Source organism: Camelus bactrianus, chromosome 2 (assembly GCF_048773025.1).
Source record: "Camelus bactrianus isolate YW-2024 breed Bactrian camel chromosome 2, ASM4877302v1, whole genome shotgun sequence".
In the NCBI taxonomy this organism is placed as follows: Eukaryota; Metazoa; Chordata; class Mammalia; order Artiodactyla; family Camelidae; genus Camelus; species Camelus bactrianus.
This window is the reverse complement of record NC_133540.1, coordinates 37,378,950-37,392,407: the sequence shown is the minus strand read 5'-3', so window position 1 is coordinate 37,392,407 and position 13,458 is coordinate 37,378,950. Positions and strand designations below refer to the sequence as shown.

At 34.5% G+C, this 13,458-nt stretch overlaps 1 protein-coding gene across 2 annotated transcripts in view; it reads left to right on the top strand.

Moving 5' to 3' along the window:
- Nucleotides 1-13,458, top strand: part of NAA15 (N-alpha-acetyltransferase 15, NatA auxiliary subunit) — a 73,571-nt gene that overhangs the window by 585 nt on the left and 59,528 nt on the right. The gene's annotated exons all lie outside the window — the stretch shown is intronic.

Below are 13,458 nucleotides of genomic sequence, written 5' to 3'. Positions count from 1 at the left end.
AGGCCCCGTTCTCCTCGCTTCTAGACTGCCGGTTTTCATTCGTCCCGAGCGAAGGGAGGAGAGGCCTGTCGTTTAGCAGCGAAGCGGACAGCACGGGCAGGAGTCGCGGCTCGGTCGGTCCGGGAACCCTGCCGGCAGGCCGGGGTGGCACCCATGGAAGGAACAGGTGGTGCGGATGCGGCACAGCTCATTCATTGCCCAAGCGCGTCTCTCCCTCCATCGTCCGTCCCTCCCTCTTCCTCTCCTCTTGGGATTCACCTGTCCCCGCCCGACTCGGGGTCACTGAATGACCTGGTAGAAGGGAAGGAAGAAAAAAGTTGGAAGAGGAAAGGAAGCTTTCTAAGCCACTACCTCCCTTGTAGTCATTAGCATGTTTGACTCTGCAGCTTCTCGGCCTCTCTTTTTCCCTCCTTTCTGGAGTGGGGAAAAGACATTTATTTCTTAGTTTCCGAGCGGGAAACAGCCCCACCCCATCACCCTCCTCGGGGGGTGGGGCCCATTGCGAGGGGGCGGTCCAGTAGGAAGTGAAAAGTTAAGAGCTTTTAGTTGAGAAGTTCTAGACACGGATTTTCTTACAGCCTGAAGTGCATTAACACTGATGCAAAAAATTAGCAGCAGAGAAAAGAGAATATAGGGACTTTTGAAATGGATGTTTTTGACCCTAACTCAAGCTCGATAATTCTCTGCATGTCAAATGTGTGCAGCCCGTATTTTTTAATACCATAAATGCGATGATGTTTGGAGGGACTGTTTACATTGTAATAAACACTTTGTAGCTTGGCTACTATAATTAATAAATTGTAGCACATTTTTTGTTTGGCATTTAGTGTGTGGGTTGCCGCTTTCATGCAAACAGTTCTTCGAGAAAGAATTTGCCAAACTTAAGACGTAAAATTTACAGAGTCTGTCAAAGTGTTAGTTTTTTCCTCTTGTAATTTATATTTATTTCATTTGTTTAAAAAGTATAACAATTCTGGGGATCCAGGTTTTCTAGACACAAGACACTAATCCATGTTGAACTAAATTTGATTTTACAAAAACATCCATATGCCTACAGATTTAGTCAATTCGTGTGGAAAAACATGAAAGTCACATCCAGTACTATGTAATCACTCTTAGTTACCTTGAAATTCTTAATGCTTTTTTTTTTTGGTTTTAAGACTAATTGGCGTGTGGGTGGGACTATAGCAAAGTTTTGCCAGAACAGTTTATTTTTCAACATTTAAAAAGACTAATTGGTGTGTGGTTTCGACTATAACATCATTTTAGGGTAGCAGTTTGTGTTTAACCTTCCTCTCCAATTCTTTATTTTGAAAAAATTCAAATTAAAAAGTTGAGACAAGAGTACAAGGAGCCCTCATAAACCCTTTACCTAAATTTAATATTTAACAATTTGCCAGATTTGCTTTCTCTCTCTCCTCATACTTATGTACAAGAGTTAAAAATAAGTTGCAGGCCTAATACTTTATCCCTAAATGCTTCAGGAAGCATCTTCTAAGAATAAGGATATTGTCTTGTATAACCATAATACTATCAACCATTCCCTAATATTGTCTAATATCCAGTTCATACTCAAGTTTTTTCAGTTATTAGGGCAGCACTTTTTAAAAAATTAAACTTTTAATTTTGGGGTAACTGTAGGGTCACACATTAAGAAATAATAGAGATTGCCTTGTACCCTTTACCCAGTTTTCCTTTGCTAATGCTTTGCAAAGCATTATCAATATCATAACATTGATACAGTCTGCTAATCTTATTAAGATTTTTCTGTTTTACTTGTACCAATTTGTGTGTATATGTAGTCATTTGCGATGTTATCACATGTGTAGATTACATAACCATCACTACAGTCAATATACAGAACAGTTCCATGAGCACAAGGATCTCTCTGTTGCCCTTTTAGAACCCCCCCCCCCCATCCCTCCCATCTCCTCCACCTCCGCACTCTGGCAACCACTACTAATCTGTTCTCTATTTTTATAATTTGGTTATTTTAAGAATGTTTACTGAAAAGAATCATACACTATATAACTTTTTAGGATTAGCTTTTTTTTTTTGCAACCTTGAGATTCACCCAAGATGTTGGAGAAATCAATAGTTTGTCCTTTTTAATTGCTGAATGGAATTTGGTGATATGGATGCACCATTGTTTAACCATTCACAGAAAAGCAGTTTTTGATTAAACATCTTAAACTTTTTTTGTTTTTGGTGGTGATAATGCGGAGAAACCTTTAAGTTCATTGCTAAAATCAAAGTGCTAAAGGATTTCTTATAAGGTGTATGCGGGAGAAATGTGAAATACCACTAAACAAAAGGGAATATAATGTCCTTATTCTTTTACATTTAGGTTGAAGAAAATGTTACTAACCAAAATTATGGTTAGTATTTGCTTTTTCAAAATTGCTTCTGCTTCCTCAGTATTTGTAGTAGTTAGCGTTTTTGATTTTAAGCTGCTCCCTACCCTCCCCCTTTGTAATCAAGTGTTGCTAGGTTGGTAACTTAAATCATTCCAGGAGCATTCAGTTTTTGTTAGTTGTACTATATTTGTTTGTAGGAAACTTGGGTAGAAATGAAGTTAGTTTGTATTTTTTTTTTCAATCTGAAAAACCTCAATTTCAAAATAATGGAGTATGTTTTTGCCTTAGTTTTTCGAAGGAAACCTGGTTTACACGTCAGTTTGCAAGAAGTTTCAGTTTCTGTAGTGTATTTGCCTGGCTTGTTCTAGTCTAGTTGATACCTAAAGTTAGTTTTGTTGCATATGTGGCCCATCTTTTTTCCTATGTTACCCTACTGTTTTCTGGCTAAAGCATTGCCATAAGTTGGTCAAAAAGTCTATAAAATGTGTCTTGTCTATGATTTGTTATAGAAAGGGCAGGTGATGAATTTAATGTGATATTATGTAGGAGTTTAGTTTAAAGAAGAGTTGTTTGTGTTTGTCAGAAGCCTTTTTGTTGCTGTAATTACATAGTATTTTAATAATTTGGTAAACTAAATCATTAGAAAATTGTGGCTTTGCCTACTCATGATGCTGTTTGTTTCTCTAAGTAATTAAAGGGGCGTTACCAGATCTTTACACTGCTTTCTTAGGATATAAGTTAAGGGTAGGAGCAATGAGGTTGCTAGGGTAGAATGAAATCCACACCTTTCTGGATTTTAGCCCACTTGGACAAGTTGGACGTACCCTAATGCCTCAAAATCAAGTTGCTAGTTTGGTGACTGTTGCTGCTGTTGTTTTATTCTCTCTTCTCTTCAGATGTTAATGTGAGCTATAAGAAAAAAAGTCTAAGTTGGGAGTACTTAAACATTGTACATCGTTAATCTATTTTTAGACTTTTGCCTGAATGATTTATGTTGTTAGTTAAAAGTTAGAATAGAATTTTTCCTTTCTCAGAAAAGTGGTGAGAGAAGTTAACATAGCATGGTGGTAATATTTGTGATTTACTGAAAACTTAGCATTTGTACAGCACAGTAGAACTTTCTGCAATGATGGGAATGTTCTGTATGTGCTTTGTCCATTATGATAGCCATTAGCCACATGTGGCTGTTGTACACTTGAAATATGGCTTGTGTGATTAGGAACTGGATTTTTCATTTTAATTAATTTAAATTTAAATTCAAATAGCCACATGTGGTGAATGGTTACCATTTTGGACAGTGCACTTACTAGAATTCTTTAGTCTCAAAACTTCTCAAGATGGGGATATTTTTATTAAAGAAGCAGATTGAGATTAAGGTTAACAGCTAGTGTAAGAGTCAGGAATCAAAACTTGTTTTTTCAGAGCACTTAACACCACATTTGCCTAGTTTTTTGTTAGGTAAAAGGAGTGGTAGTAATTGTTAGATGGCTGTGTATATTGTAGGTACTCACAGATGTAGGTAAATTATTTTGTTATTTATTGCTTTTGGAAAAAAGTACTGTCTGTACAGTTAATGATACTTAGGTTGGATTTAGTTGCGGATGAAATTGACATTAGGATGTTAATAAGTAGATTTCCATATGCACATGGAAGATCAGCTGACTTAAACTTTGTATAACAATAATAGTTTTGCAACTGAGTGCGGACAGTAACCTTGAAATTGATTTTGCCTGTAGTGCATGTGTTTAAAATATAACAAAGAAAAAATAAATGGAAACAAAGTTTTACCTGCTGTTAAGTCCCCTTTCTTCTGAATACAACTGATAATCAAATGTTTGAACTACAATAAATTTGTTTTAAAGTGTATTAGAAAATGAAATGCAATGTTGCTGTAATGTAAATATACTATATTCTTATAAAATTCACAAAATACTTTTTTTAAGTCTATAAAAAATCTTATGGGAAGCAAAAACTATTTGATAATGTGGCAAGTTCACTGTTTTCATTTCAATTCCTGCCCTAAATCCTTTCTGGAATGGGTGTAGTATGAATGAACAAATAAGTATATGTTTTTTATGTAAATTCAGAAAGCATATACATTTTTAAATGCTTTGTTGTGTTAGAGACTGAAATGTTTAAGTGATACTTTTGGGTTAAGAGTAGGTTAAAATTCTTGTTTATGTAGATTATTTGGAGAATAGAGTACTCTGGTTAAAAAAAAGAATACAGTTTAGTTTTCAAAAGTAGACAACACTGTATGTGCAGAAAAGCAGACAGAAGCGTAATAGGGAACTGAATTTAACATTTGATTCTGCGAGCATTTCAAAGCCTTGCAGTCTCTGGCTTTTATTGGGGATTACACAAATTAAGTTATTTGATGATAATAGAGTTGCCATCCCAACTATTAATTTGAAGACTGGTTAAAAGCAGTTTCCACAGAGGCAGACATGGTATTCTATATGATTGAAGGACTGGAAAGCTACTCGTCAACCGACTTTAACTATAGTAATCTCTTTGCTTAGTACATATTCTTATTTTCTTTGATGTTTCTACTTCTAATAATGCATTTCTCAGCATTGATTGAAATATATTTTCTTTGTTCATAAAGTGTTTTTGGACATAAAGAGCTAGGGCATAGAAGGGATCATATGCAAAGGACTGTTCAGAATCCCTCTCTCCAATACCTTTATATCTCATTTCTTCTCTTGTTTCTTTCAGAATTCTGCATAAATGTTATATAGAGGCTAGAAGTCCTCTTCAATTCAACCTTCTTATTTTCTTCCTTGCTTAATTTTTTTTCCTATCACATTATCATCTGACATATGTATAAGTAATTTATCATGTTTTCCACAATTAAAATGTAGGTTTTATGGGATAGGGACTTTGTTAATTGCTGTTCCCCCATTAGTTAGAATAATGACCATAATAGGTATTGAATAAATATTTTTGTATTAAATGAGTGTTAAGACAGTGACTACATGGTAAGAGAGAGAGAGATCTTTGGATTTTGTGCTTGCATAAAGATTCTTGGAGAAGGGAGTTAAGCTGGGCCTTGGCTTTGTAGAATACATCATTATATGAGGTAATTGTAGGGTATCAGGCAAAACCTGTATTACCCGATAAGACCTTGGAAGTTTCATTTATGAATGAATCATAGTATTAGGTTTGTTTACATGGCCTTTCTCCCAGCACAAAAGCATAATAAGAGTAAATTTTTATTGTTTCTGTTTTGGTGGTTTCGGCATTGGAGGAAAAATGGCATCTGGATTAAATAAGGATGTTTGTCATGAGGAGCCTGTTGAATCAGATAGTAAGGCTCAGTCATCTGTAGTTTCATAAAGCTCTAAAGCTGATTCTGACAGAGTCAGCGATGAGGATGACTGTATATGATATTATGAGACAGAATATAAAATGTTAGAAGGGAAAACTTTTGTAATTTAGAGTTGCTTTGTGAGTGTTTTTCAGAAAATTTAAAAATCAAATTGAATTCTTGGAATTTGAGAAAGGTATGCTGGAGAGCTGGTGTGGCCGAGCAAGCCACTTAACTAATCAGTAAGCCTAGCCAACCATTAGCATTCATATCTAGTACAACTTTGCTCTCTGTTCATAGGCAATAGCCAGGGAAGGGTATAGCTCAAGTGGTAGAGTGCATGCTCAGCATCCAAGAGGTCCCGGGTTCAATCCCTTGTACCTCCTCCAAGCAGAACTCAATGAAGAAACGTCATTACCTCCCTCTCAGAAAACAAACAATATAGGCAATAGCCCTATTGAAGAGAGAAGAACTTAAGATTCTTAGTGAAAAATGGTTTTAGAAAGAATGTCAGTTGCCAGTGATAAGAACAGCAAGTAAAGAGGTTTAAAAGGTTGATGGTTCTCAGTATATATATTAAGGTATAAAGGGGAGAAAATTTTATACTGTGACTGTATTGGCTTTTGGGAATTTCCCTGGAATGTCAGCTGTACATTTACATCCAAGCTGTTTTATGATACATGCTGTACAAACTTGTATTGAAGTTGTAACTTAAAAAAAAAACTAGTTTAACTTGTTGCATAAGGTTTTCCCCTTTAGGTAAGATATGAATTGTATTGTGCACTGCTTAATTTAGAGTTAAAATAATTACATAAAATTTTAATTTAACAAAAGCAATCTTTTGGCTATTTAAAAGTGAAATATAAATTGCAGTATAGAAATAAATGATGGAGAGATTAATGTTTTTGTTACCTGATATGCTCTATTCCACTGAGATTTTCTTTGGTAAGTGTAATAGGAGCACATTTTCAGTTGAGAAAATCTGAAATTTCTACTAAAACCTACTGAAGAAAGTATAATTTCATTTGAAGCCAGTGATAATTTTAATCTTAAAGATTGCATTTGTTTTTATTATAGATAAGATTATTTAAACATTCCTGTGTGTGATCTGTAAGACTTCGTTTATCTGATTATGCATAAAAGGAGAAATGAAAGTTTTCTTTTAAAAATATAGATCTAGGAAAAAACCCTTAGGGTTGGTTGTATACTTCCACACATGATGGTGGTTCTGATTTAATAAAAACAATTTCCTTGTATGTTAATGGCTTCCACTTAATATGGTACCCTAGTTTTCAGAGAGATTTCATTGACTATTAGAAGATCTCCTTTGGTTATCAGTGCTCAGGAACTGAGTCAGAATCTTTAAGAAGGGGAAAATGAAATAAACTGGCATTTATTGATCATCTGTTTTGAGCCAGATTTTATGCTAGGCACATTAGCTGATACAAACTTTGAATTACTCCTTTGAAATTGTAGTAAGTGTAGCCAGTACTTATGATTACATTGTCAAAAGTATGTTTCTCATTGATTTATATACAGTTACTTGTGCTGTATCAGGATAAATGGGTTCCTAAAAGCCACTGTACTATGCAGTATCACATGATAAAAACCACAGAGCTTGTGGGAAAAATGGGTCAGGCACAACCCTCAAAAACTTCATTAGGGACAAATCAAAAACAAAGATAAGAATCTGATAAAAATGATAGCACGGTTTTACATATGTAAATGGCTAACAAATACATAAATACTGCATTTTACCTTGGAAAAGACCTGAAGTTTGCTTGTGGAAATGGGTCTCAGGAGGATTGCAGCTGGTGAATTGTTGTGAAGTGATGGAAGGAAAGTTATCTTAAATTTGAAAGTTGTAACAGGAAAGGTGGATGAGTGTGGCTTATAACCCACAGGTGAACTGAGGGAGCTGAGGTGTTTGTGGTGTGTGTCTGTGCTGTGCATGCCTGTGCAACTCGTTTCAGCTGGGTGCAAATTTTTGTGTTCACCCTGTATTTCTGGTGGACAAAATCCCACAGGAGCAAACAAGAAATTTGAAATTTAGTATGCTTGAAATGTTCTCTAAATACCCATCATGTATCTAACTGATACGGAGATCACAGTCCCTGGATCTGGGTAGCTCTTCCTTCACTCTGAAGTGTGTCTATTTACTAAGCCAAAACTTCTTGCATCTAGTACCTGAGAGTGTCACATTCTTTGCCAACTTGGTTGCAACTACCCCTGGGGAGACTTAAATTTTTTTTCAGCATTTTTCATTGTTAGAAGAAGCTTTGTACCCAGAGTATCAAAAGTTTCAGACTAATTCATCCTTAAGGTTTTTGTGGGGTGGCTAAATAACATTTTTAAAACAGGAAATAAAATATTACACGTTTCTTCAGTTTGCATTTGAAATGATTTTTGATTCTCAATAGGGGAAGCCTGGTGTGGAAAGAAAAAGAAAGATTATAGATTTTAATCTTGGCTCTGCTTTACTTTATCCTTTACACTTTTTGAGACTTAGTTTCTAAATCTGAATAAAAAGAGAAAAACAATAATTTTCTGACCTTCCTTGCTGGTCAGGTAGTGAGATATGTATGAAAATTACTGGTAAACGGTAAAGCATATGTATTAGTACACAGATAGTATAGGTATAATCTGTAAAGATCATTAGCCTTTTCATTGGCTTGATCTCATCTTGGTTTTATGTTATCCATATCATGTGTTTTATACGCTTTAATATTTCTATTTTGTTTTTTTAAATATGTTTTTGTATTTAGAAAGGTTTATATTTTTGTTTTAGTTGTTTAATTTTGTACCGTTAAAAATTCCATTAGTTCTCTTTTTCTTGCTTAGGGTGTAGGGGGGAGGGAAGTTTATGCTGTGACTGAATTTTATGCTATTTGATTTGTCAGTTTTAAATTAAATCCATTTTCTTATGTGTGAAACAGTAAATGAGCTTATTCTACTTTATTTTTTTTCTCTTTTCCTCTGACTTTTTACAGTTATTTTTACTTAGTGAGAGTGTGCCATTTTATGTACTATTCTTCCTCATCAATGCCTTTGTTTTAGATTTACTTCTACAATTAAATATAGTTAATATTAACCAGCAGACCTTTTGCTTAAGTTTTCCTAATCAGCTCTCAGTTGGATGAAGCTTACTGTATAGTGGAGATTCCTCGGCAGTGCTTGTGGAAATCTCTTATTAAAGTTTTCCATGTTAAAAGTGTTTTTCTACAGTCTTGATGTTTGAAGGACATCTTGGCTAGGTATGAAATCCTTGACTCACATCTTAAGTTTCTTGAAAATAACTGCTTCTATTGTCTTGCTTATATGTTACTGATACCATCCTGAGTTTCTTTCTTTGTAGATGACTTAGTCTTTCTTTTCGAAGGTTTGAGTTTTTCTTTCTCTGTAAAATTGAATATGTCTCTGTGTCAACTGTTTTGGATAAGTTTTCCCTGGTATGTGGTTTAAGAATGTAAACTGATGTTTTCTTTTGATTCAAAAATTATGGTTTTGAATATTAGTTCTGTTGTTTCATTCTTCAGTCATCTTCACCTGTTGGATCTTTGCCTCTCTTTTATATTACATTTCCTTTGATTCTTTTCTATTACATTTCCTTTGGTTCTTTTTATTTGTTTGGTTGAGAAGTCTTATTTTCTCTCTTTAGGTCATATATCTTATAATTTAGTCTTCGTTTCTGAGATGATTTTGTGTGCTTTTGTTGGTTTGTTTCTAAACTTCAGTTTGTTCCTATTTTACAACTTCCTATTGTTTGTCTATACTATTCTAAATTTTGCATGTTTGATTTGAGATGTTCTTTTATATCTGCATTTGTTACTTAATTATTTCTAATTTGTGGTGGAGTATTGTGTTGATATCTTTCCTCTTTTTTATCACTATGAGTTTTGGTGTGTTTTCATCTGCTGAAAAGATTGTCACTTTAAACAATTTTGTATAAGTAACTTGGTATAGATACTGGGCTCTTTTTTCTGTTCAGGTTATTTGTGATGGATTTCACTGCATCAGCAATATAGACAATTTTATTTTTGGGTGAGGTTTGGGTGGTTTCTTCAGTCTTTTAGTTCAAGAACACCGTATTTGTTGCTACAGTGAAATGAACTTTTTAAAATAAGTCCCGTCACCCCAATGTTCTGTATAGTTTTAAGAGGGCCTTTATCTTCAGTGCCACCCCTTCCATCAAGCCTTCAAGAAACTCTTCTAAAATGTCTCTTCCGCCAAAGCTGTGCCTTGCTAAAACTGCCACCTTTGGTCTTACAGACTTCCTAAGCCTCTGCATTTTGACTCTCCAGTAGCCATTACTCTCATCCATCATGTCTCAGAGTACTTCCTGTCGACCTCTTGCTTGGGTGAACTTGGGTGAATGCTAGTTAATATTACATTCACTCACCACTAGGACCCTGCTGTATTGTTCTTTTGAACAGTTCCTATTGGAACTTGGAGCTTCTGGTCTTGGATGTTTATGTAATACATGTAAGTTGGAGTTTTTAGTTGACTCATTCTCATCTTACAATGTTATGAGTGATTTTATTTGCTCTGTTGGTTTTTATGAGGGTTTGTGTAGTGTTTAGAAATTAGGGGGCAGCCACTATCCTGTAAAGAATTCATTTCTGTTTTTGTGTGCTATGCTTGAAAATAATAGTGGTTGCTTTAAAATAATTCGCAATTTAGGTTTTATGTAATTGAATAATTGATTATACTTCTATTTCTATGTTGCATGACCACTCCATTGTTTTCTTTAAACTCTTTGGGATTATTTATCTTTGAAATAATTATGAGGTCCTGTTATATAAGTGACTCTCAATCGTATGCATGTACCTTGAGTTTTATTGAATTTTGTCCTATCCCTAAGCAATCAGAGTTTATAGCAGAGTTCTCTCATATTAAGCAGGAATCCTAAGTTTTCCTTCAACTTTCTCTTCTTAAGTGACAAGTAAAAGGGGGGGAAAGTAAAAGAAAGGTAAGATAAACTTGGTATGTTTTACAATGCACTAACAGTTATAGTATCCAGAAAGCAGATGGTGATTGTCACATTCAGTTCTGCTGCTGGTAATACCTTATCTGTAATTTTAACTTCTGAGCCCAAAACTTGGAGAGATACAGACCAATGACTCCCTAATGCTGACACGCCACAAAAATATTGGTGTAAAATTCCCACAAACCTTGTCTGTTTTATTCTGAGACTATGTACTTGTTACTTTAAAACTTTGAAACGCCTTTTGTTTTGTGAAATACTGACAGACTTTAAAAAATGTTTTATTCAGAAAAATAAAAACCTAGCAGCCCCATTAAAATTATCTAATTTAATTTTTTACAGTTTTACTAGTTTTGTAAAATACACAAGTATGGAAGCAATATTCCATTGACCTCAGAAGGTGGCACAGAATGTCAAAGGACTTTCGTATAAGAAACAGCTAAAAGAACAAAGATGTTTAGCTTGCATAAGAGAAAACTGAACTCTTACAGTGCTAGAATCAATAAACAGAAGTTAGAGGGAGATAGAGTTTGGCTCAGTATAACTAAAAACATTTCAATAGTGTGAGCTGGCAGCAGGCAAGAGCTGTGTGACCACTGCATCAGGTGACTTTTAAGATCTCTTCCAACTAAGAGATTCCATAAAATAGCCTTGGTTTGTTAAGTCTTATCTCAGAGGATATTATTTTGTCTTTTTATTATAGAAGTGAGGGAAACTTATTTTTTTAAACAGTATAGAACCAGATGGAGAAAAATCATCCTTAAGATTTGTTTTCATGGTTATAATAGTTTGCCAGAAATTGTATATGAAAAGGATAACATACTGTTTGCAAAAGGAAGCTCCAGCTAAAAGAATTAAAGGGAAGGTAGGTTAAAGGTAGTTTTTGAGAGATTTTTTTTTTTTCAAAACACATTTAAAAAATTAAAGTATAATTTATGTACAGTAAAATCATAGGTTTTGAGTGTACTGTTCTATTAGTTGTTTGAGGGTCCTGTTCTTTTAGTTTTGACAAATGCACATACCAGTGCAGCTTATGCCCCTTTCAAGATGTAGAACATTTACATCATCTCAGACTAGATCTCTAGTTCTTCTTGACTGTATATTTTAATTCACTTTAAGTTTCTCCTTTCAGATATCTCTATAATCAGTCAAGCTGTGCTGGGTCTAAATATTGTAAGATGTAAGTGGTATCACAGTGCTTTCTTTAAATATTTTTCTTGAGTGCTTACTCAGGTTCTTTATATATGTTTATATTTAATTCTCACCTTAACCCTGCAAGGTTGTTAATGTCCACATTTTGCAGGTGACACAGTTGTCTGTAATAAGTTTAATTAAGCCAGTGATACAAAGCTGTTTATTAGGTGCTTGCTAAGATTTGAACTCCAGGCTCTTGACCATTGTTGTCCAATAGAATTTTTTGTGATGATGGAAATGTTCTATATCTGGATTTCCAGTGTGTCAGCCATTAGTCACATGTGGCTGTTGAACACTTGAGATGTGGGTAGTGTGACTGAGAAGCTTTACTGAAGAATTTTAAATTTTATTGAATATTAGCTAATTGAAATGTTAAATAGCCACAACGCTAGACACTTTGACTCTAAAGACTGTAGGTGCCCTTTCTGCATACTTTTCTACTTTACAGAAATAAAACTTCTAACGTAGTTCCAATTCACTGACACTACTAAGTGCTGGCCAGGCTCCTTGTAAGTTAATAAATGTTTCCTCAGTTGATTCTATCATATCTAAGACTCATGTTCTTTTTAACTTTTTAATCATGGAAAATTTCAAACATAAGAAAACAAGAGATTAATATAATGAACCTGCTCCTAGGTTTGACAGTTAACCAACTTTCGGTTCATTCTTTTTCTATCTGTGATCCCAGCACCCTGGATTATTTTGTCAAATCCTAGGCATCATTTCAACATGGCTGATTTAAAGCTAAGTTTGGTTTGATTTGAGGCTGCATTCTTTTTAATCAGTTTTGAAGAATGAAATGTTTTTTGCATTAGCTGAAGGAAAACAATGGAAAGGTATATTTAATATTAAAGATAAGTATGTAATCTTAATGCCAAATCTACATATTATATATTTTACTTAAATTTTTTGTTACTATCTTTTATTTATGTAAATAGCCGAGTTTATTTGCCATGTCACAGTTCCCACTTCTAGGGAACTATTTTTTTTCTGTAACAAGGATTTGGAAAAGGATGATGAACTTTCTGCAGTAGATCTGGGCTTTTCTAGACTTTTCACAGCTTGTCCAATTTATATAATTTATTTATTTAAAAATTTTTATTTTAATGGGGGGAAGGAGGTAATTAGGTTTATTTTATTTTTAGAGAGGTACTAGGAATTGACCCCAGAACCTCGTGCATGGTAAGTATGCACTCTACCACTTGAACTATACCCTCCCCCTGTTCTAGTTATATAAGTAGCCAGCTGTTTTAGAGATTTCTTAATCTCCGTGTTCTTATTAGTGAGATTAGAGATAATTTTTCTAGGAGAATCAGTGGAATGATTTTCCATATTATGGCAAAAAGGCCTTAACATTGTGGTTTCAGATGCTATGATCTCTTGGTATCATAGTGCCTGAGCTCAGCCAACGTGCTGATGGATGGTACTGGGCCACCTAGAGGGTTCCCTTCTTGGATTCTTCTGGCACAGTTGCCTAAGGCTCTGTTCATTTTTGAAAAATTTCTTCTCTCTGTTGTTCAGGTTGGATATATTTTATTGATCTATTTTCCAGTATGCTGGTTCTTTCCTGTTATCTTCATCCTGGTATTGAGCCCTTACAGTGAGTTCTAAAC